The following is a 7,958-nucleotide window of genomic DNA, read 5'->3' as shown; positions in this document are numbered from 1 at the left end:
CCCCCACCACGACCACACCTTTCAAAAAAACTTAAAAAATTGTTTTTGATAAATATTTCAAATTAAAAAAAAATTCCTTAGTATGCCCACCTCCCCACCCCCCTGCCACACCCGACAATTTTTTTTTTTAAAAAAATTGTTTTTGAAAAATATTTCAAATTTTTAAAATTTCTATTTTTATGCCATTCCTACCCATTTTGGAACGGTCGTCAAGGTTGTGTCCTAGTTTGGGTGTCAGGGTTGGGTACTTGATCAATTATCGGGGTTTATTTTCAGGTCAGAAATTATTTTCTAAAAGAGTATTTTCTAGTCTCAAGCCAAAAATAAAAGATATTTTCTAGAAAATGTTTTTCATTCATCAACCAAACATTAAAAATATATTTTCTATTCACCAATCAAACATGAGAAAATAAATTAGAAATTCACTTGTTTTTCAAGAAAACATTTTTCATGAAAAACATTTTCCTTCATACCAAACACACCCTAAGGGTATGAAGAAAAATGTTTTCCATCGAATCGAATGAAGGATTAAGTTGATTATGCTTTCTATGTCATTTTGGTTTCATTCTTAAATACAGTATAGTAGCATCATATGGGATGTACTGGTTCTTATATGTATTCTCTCTTATGGTGCATGTGCACAATCCCTGTTGAGTTCGTACTGGACTCCTTTCTTCCTTGCATTTCCAAAATTTTCAAGTTTTAGCAAAAAAAAATCATTCGACAGATAACCACGGTCCATGCGCTAACAGACACTTTAAGTGTTAATACCTTTTTAAAGTGGAAATGAGAATTTTGTACCCGTTCTTTGAAACTTCGACAAGATTTTTCTGTTTTATATCTTTTGAAATTAAATTAAATGATTTCTTGATTTTCTTAAAATAAAATAAAAAAAAATGTTGCGATTCTATGTTATTTTCAAGATTTTGCGAAAGTTGTTAAAAGTATTGAGACTTTGGACATTTTCATATATTCTCAACAACTCTTTACTCTTTTTTTTTCAACATTTCCTATAAAACAACATCAACTAATAAGAAACAATTTTCATAGCATATAGTCGATATTAGATCGGTTCAAAGTCAAATACTATTAAAGTGCACCCAATATGCTCCTATTAGATTCACTAGAATATGAAAGTAACTGATCACCATCCATAAGAGAAATAGTAGTGTGAGAATATTATAGCTAAAAGAATACCAATTGGCATACAAGTATACATGTGAAACTTAAGAAGCAGATAAAAAATATATTTCTAGTGAAAGAAATGAACACCATTAGATGAAATAACAACTTGAACACCAAGAAAAATAATGAAGTTCAACAAAGTATTTCATGGCTAACTGATGGAAAGGAAGCTAATGAACTGATCTAAGCAAAAGTGAATGACTACAATTACAAATAAGTGATAAAAGACCTGCTGGTCTATAATGAATATAAAGGGGATATTGGTAAGAGAAATTGGTAACCTAGTACAATACTATGAGTTCTATAAGTACATGGACAATGAGTCTTAATATTTTGTTTTGAAGATGTTAAATCTTACTCAAATTTAAATGGAAGTTGTTGAAATTATCTTCATAAGCAGTCATTGTTAAAGTTCAAAGTTTGAAAATCAAATTTTCTTAAATAAGCACTATTATGAGTGGGTATTGTTGCAAAAAATCAATTACATATTGAAGAGCCTGAATATGAAATTTTGGGTGATTTGGTGTAGATTTGAGGTGTTTTTGAATGAATTTGGTGCTTGGATTCAAGGAAGCCAATGAAGTCAGTTTTTTTTTTATATAATATTTTATATGGTATATAAATACCTACCCTAATTTTGCATGTTATTGTATATCAAGTGTATATAATACTCCTATTGTATATCAAGTTTTTAATTATTTATATATTAAAAAGTATTGTATATTGGTGTATATGGTATGTATAAAGTTTTATACCAAATTGTTTTTTGGACTAAAGATTTATAATGTAAGTTTTGGACTCTACTTTTACAACTAGATAATGAAAAGCTCATTACGGGGCCCATATTACAGTCATTTGTACGTATTTAATTAGTTTTTCAAAAAACAATTTATCATCAATATTTTTGAAAATACAAAGTAAATGATAATAGAAATCACATTCTATAATAAAATATTTTTCTCAAACAGTAACATATAACTTATATAAGTTGCATTAATTATTAAGACAATATCATATGCTCCAATGCTTATTATAGCATCATGTCAAATACATACACGGTATTTGAATTGAAAAATTAATTAAATGATTTTTTTTCTATTTTATTTAAATATTATTCAAGGGAATAGATTATTATAATTATAAGTGTCAATATATTGGCAATTTTATAAGGCGAACTTTCACATATAGCCACTCAAAAATAGTCTAATTACTCTCCATAGCTATAGTTTGATAATTACAATTCGTAGCTACATGTTATATGGAGGAGAGAGGCGAGCGAGACTGGGAGAGAGGAGAGAGGGGGCAAAGAGTGGAGAAAGGTGAATTGTATATGTATACAGGTTAGATAATTGTATATTATACATATATATTTGTATATATGGCAAGAGAGATTGGGAGAGGGAGGAGAGAGGCGAGCGAGATTGGGAGAGGGAGGAGAGAGGTGAGCGAGATTGGGAGAGGGAGGAGAGAGGTGAGCGAGAGAGGGTAGAGAGTGGGAGAGAGGTGAATTGTATATGTATATAGGTTAGATAATTGTATATTATACATATGTATTTGTATATTCTGACGAATTATACATATACAAACATGACTAATTAGACAAACTCGAAGTCAGCCCGCGTAATTAATGTATAATGTTAGTCGTGAGTGATAATTATAGCAAACTATAGCTATGATGAGTAATTAAGTAGTATAAGTTTGCTTAACCGCGCAATTTTCCCTACATTTAAACTCGTTTTATAGGTGCTTAACTGATAAAAATAACGATTTAATTGATGAAATAAGAATGAATTGTATCATTCTTTACGAATTAATAAATGATGAGAAAAGAATTACGGCTTTATATGTCTTTTCTTATATACGTCATGATTAGGAAAACAATTTAGTATAGTAAGCAAATAATTTTTTCTAAAGTGATTCGTATACCTGAAGAAGAAATTTATTACCTCAAATAAAGAGAATCAAAAGATATTAACAAAAATTAATTTAATGTATATTACAGTAATTTAACATGAGGTAGTTAACATTATAATTTATATAACTTGTATAAGATGATTTTAAATGATGATAAAATGATAAATAAATATGTGTCTCTGTAAATTTTTCTTTTATATATATATATATATATATATATATATATATATATATATATATGATTCGTATTATGTGAAGTTTTTAGATAATAGAGTGTAACGATCTGTTCCCGACGTTATAGAAAAGCCAACGGGGGAAAATTTGGGGCCGGAAAACATTTTCGTAGTATTTGAATTTTCCCAACCTTGCCCAGATTTGGACAAAATCAGAGTCATCGAGGTGTAGGGAAATCTGGTAACAATCGGGTGAAGTATTTATGATTTTGATTACATGAGTAGTTAGATAACTCGTTAAGGAATCCATACGACTTTATGGAATTGAATCCAGGTGAGTAGAACTCCCGGAATCGATCTTAGCATAAAGGGTATTTACTGAGCGTCGTGGGTTAGAGGTGTGTTGTGAAACGAAAATTTTGGAATTCTTGAAATAACTCTCAGAATGCCGCTTTGGCGCTGGGTTTTGCCGCTTTGGCAGGGTGGTGGCCACTGTGGCGGGCCCGATGCGAATTAATGTCGTTAATAAACCCCTAAATGACCTCATTATACACTTTTCGACTTTTTGAGCTAAGGAACGACTCACAGGCGACTCATACTCATTTTTCACTATTCTTGAGGCTAAAGGTAAGCTTTTCACTCCCAGAATCCATTTTTTTATTCTTAGAGCGTAATAAAATGGGTGAATATTGATGGGGGGAAGGTTTTGTTATAGATTATATGGTGGAAACAACCCTAATTTGGATAATTGGGATCATGGGTTTGATCGAGGGTTCATAGAATTGTTAGTAATCTGGGTAATTAATGATTATTTATTGATTTTCATATTATATTGATTGTTTGTAGACCAAGAACAAGCGGAACGAATACGGAAAGGGAAGGATCAAGTTTCTTAGGGTTTCAAGCTTGTTTTGAGATAGGTGATGGTTGTGATTCTATGATTGTGTGATGTATGCTTGTTCTTGCTTCATTATGATACTTGTATATGTATGAATGTTGCAATGTTGATCACACTTGTTGTAAATGAGATAGAGAATTGATGAATGCCATGAAATCATGACTTAAATGTATAATCTTGATGATATACTTGTGATTGTGGTGTGTGAATGGGATCGGTTGACACGTTTCGGCATAACTAACTTGGATCGGTTGCCATGTTCTGGCATAACTATGGGATCGATTGCCACATTTTGGCATAAATATGGGATCGATTGCCACGTTCTGTCATGCTAACTGTTTGGGTTTGGGTTCCATGAGAGGACCAATGATTTGACATAAAATGTGAAGTTGTTCGTTGTTCGTAAATGTTGATAATATTTTATATGTTGATATATATGCATGTGATTATAATGTTGTTTGACTTGTTTATGTTGCATTAGTGGGATAGCCACGTGATCCTACCAGTACACTGTGGTTGTGTACTGATTCTGCACTTGCTCTTATTTTTATTGAGTACAGGGCATCTTCAAGTGGCTATTGACAGACCTCGCTTGGAAGTTCAGTGATCGTTCGAATTCAAGGGTGAGCCAATTCTTCCGGGCTGCCATGGGTTCTCTTTCGTCTATGTCCACCATTTCCAAACTTAGATATTTGTTTTAGTTAGTTCATTAGTATGGGGTTGTATCCCTTCTTGTTTAGACTTGGTTCATTGTTAGATGTTTTGGTACATTGACTTTCAGGTTCTAGGTTATTCTTCCGCATTGTTAGTTATTATTGTTAGAGTTTATGGGAACTCTATTTTTATTACCTTAGTGTTTGATTTAAATGCTTTAGTTTTTAGATTATTTGCTTGGTTTAGGTTGTAGTAGTGGTTCTCCCACCGGAGTGTTAGTGTGGGTGTCAATTACGACGGTCTGGATCGTGACAAAGTTAGTATCAGAACCTAGGTTCGTTGATATCGATGTACCATAACGAGTCTAGTAGAGTATCAGAACCTAGTATCAGACGCCTTTACTTTTCTCCGAGAGGCTATAGGACTTTAGGAAATCTCTCTGTTTTCTCTTGTCTCCTTTCGTGCTATGAATTGATTCCAATTGGTTACCCTATTATGTTATGCTTAATTGTAATACTAAGTCTGTAACTCTAGAAATTTCGAGAAGGAAAAAATTAGAGTGTGAAAGGGTGTACAAGCCTAAGCAAACTAAGATTATATCCTCCATTCGGGCTAGTAAACTGGTAGAGCAGGGTTGTTTCGCTTATTTAGCTCATATTAGGGATGTTGAGATTGAGGCGCCATCCATTGAGTCTATTCCTATGCTGTCTGAATTTATAGAAGTGTTTCCTAATGATTTGTCTGGTATGCCTCCGGATAGAGATATAAATTTTTGCATTGATTTAGAGTCTGGTACGCGTCCCATTTCTATCCCTCCATATCACATGGCTCCGGCAGAATTAAGAGAGCTTAAGGCTCAAATCCAAGAACTTCTGGATAAAAAATTTATTCATCCTAGTGCTTCCCCATGGGGTGCCCCAGTTTTGTTTGTTTAGAAGAAGGATGGTAGTATAAGAATGTGTATAGATTATCGGCAATTGAATATGGTCACTTTTCAAAATAAGTATCTCTTGCCTCGAATAGATGATCTTTTCGACTAATTGCAAGGTGCATCAGTTTTCTCTAAAGATTGATCTAAGATATGGTTACCATTAATTGAAAATTAGGCCTGAGGATTTGCCCAAAATGGCGTTTAGAACTCGCTATGGGCACTATGAGTTTATGGTTATGTCTTTTGGTTTGACCAATGCGCCTGCAGCTTTCATGAGGTTGATGAATGGGGTGTTCAAACCATTTCTTGATTCGTTTGTTATAGTTTTTATTGATGATATTTTGGTTGAAATCGGTTGCATTTTTGGGGCATGTAGTTTCAAAAGAATGAGTAATGGTAGATATTAACGTCGATTTAGGCCTAGCTCTGTGACGAAAGTTAGGAGTTTTGTTGGGCTCGCTAGCTATTAACGTCGGTTTGTGAAAATTTTTGCTTTTATTGCTACTCACTTGACTAATTTGACCAAGAAGGAGATACCATTTGAATGGACTGAAAAATGAGAGGAGAGCTTTCAAAAGCTTAAGACTCTCTTGACCACCGCGCCTTTTCTAGCATTACCGGTTGAAGGTAAAGATTTTATTGTTTATTGTGATGCTTCTCATTCTGGGTCGGCTTTTGTGTTGATGCAGGATAAGAATGTTATAGCTTATGCCTCGCGTCAATTGAAGGTGCATGAGAGGAATTATTCAATGTATGATTTAGAGTTGGCAGCGGTAGTGTTTCCTCTTAAGATCTAGCGGCATTACATCTATGGTGTTAAGTGTGAAGTGTTTATTGATCATCGTAGTTTGCAGCATATGTTCACTCAAAAGGATTTGAATTTGAGACAGCGAATGTGGATGGAGTTACTTAAAGATTATGATGTGACCATTCAATACCATCCGGGGAAGGCTAATGTAGTGGCATACGCTTTGAGTCGAAAGGCGGTAAGTATGGGTAATTTAGCTTGCTTAAGTGTAGCCAAGCGACCTTTGGCTAAAGAAATTCAGACATTAGAGTCTAAGTTCATGCAATTGGGCATCTTAGAAAGAGGTGGGGTACTAGCAAGTATTGAGGTAAGGGCCACTTTCATTAAAGAGATCAAGGCCAAACAATTTGAAGATGAGAATTTGGAGGAACTTAAGAAAAAGACTGCGATTGGTAAGGCACAAGAGACCACTCTTGATGAGGATGGTGTGCTAAATTTCAAGGGGAGAATGTGTGTTCCTAGAGTAGATGACTTGATTGAGAAATTGTTGGCCGAATCTCATGGTTTGTGATATTCTATTCATCCGGGTGTGACCAAGATGTATAGAGATCTAAAGCGAATTTATTGGTGGCCGGGCATAAAGAAAGACATAGCGGAGTTTGTGGCGAAGTGTTAAAATTGTCAACAAGTGAAGTATGAACATTAAAGGCCTGCAAGTTTACTTCAAAGAATATCAATTCCGAAATGGAAGTGGGAAAGAATAGCCATGAATTTTGTGGTTGGTCTTTTCAAGACTTTGGGGAAATTTGATTTCATTTGGGTAGTGGTTGATAGATTGACTAAGTCAGCCCATTTTATTCCGGTAAAAATAGATTATAATGCTGAACGATTGGCAAAGTTTATGTGAAAGAGATAATAAGGTTGCACAGGTGGCCCTTTCTATCATTTCAGATCGTGGTACCCAATTCACATTCAAGTTTTGGAGGAAATTGCATGATGAATTGGGCACACAACTCACTTTTAGTACAGCCTACCATCCACAGATAGACGGACAGTCAGAGAGGACTATTCAAGTATTAGAAGACATGTTGAGGGCATGTGCGCTTGATTTTAGAGGGCATTGAGATAAATTCATACCTTTGTGTGAGTTCTCCCATAATAATAGTTATCACTTCAGTATTGATATGACACCATTTGAGGCATTATATGAGAGGGGATGTAGCTCACCCATAGAATGGTTTGAGGCTAGAGATGTGAAACTTTTGGGGGTTGTTTTAGTGAAGGATGCTCAAGATAAAGTGAGAAGTATTCAAGCTAAACTTCTAGCAGCCCAGAGTAGACAGAAGAAGTATGTGAATTATAAGGTAAGAGACATGACGTTTCAATCCGGCGAAAATGTTCTTCTTAAGGTATCACCCATGAAAGGGGTTTGGTAAAAAGGGTAAGCTAAGTCCT

General features: G+C 34.4%; 2 protein-coding genes across 2 annotated transcripts in view; one reads left to right on the top strand and one right to left on the bottom strand.

The window, feature by feature from the left end:
- The window catches only part of LOC125876257 (OVARIAN TUMOR DOMAIN-containing deubiquitinating enzyme 11-like), a 752,025-nt gene that overhangs the window by 17,880 nt on the left and 726,187 nt on the right, over positions 1-7,958 (top strand). The window lies entirely within an intron of this gene.
- Positions 1-7,958, bottom strand: part of LOC125876254 (zinc transporter 5-like) — a 624,828-nt gene that overhangs the window by 537,459 nt on the left and 79,411 nt on the right. The window lies entirely within an intron of this gene.

This window comes from Solanum stenotomum, chromosome 9, assembly GCF_019186545.1.
Source record: "Solanum stenotomum isolate F172 chromosome 9, ASM1918654v1, whole genome shotgun sequence".
Taxonomy (NCBI): Eukaryota; Viridiplantae; Streptophyta; class Magnoliopsida; order Solanales; family Solanaceae; genus Solanum; species Solanum stenotomum.
Note: the sequence above shows the minus strand (reverse complement) of the source record. Positions and strands in the feature narration are given on the sequence as shown.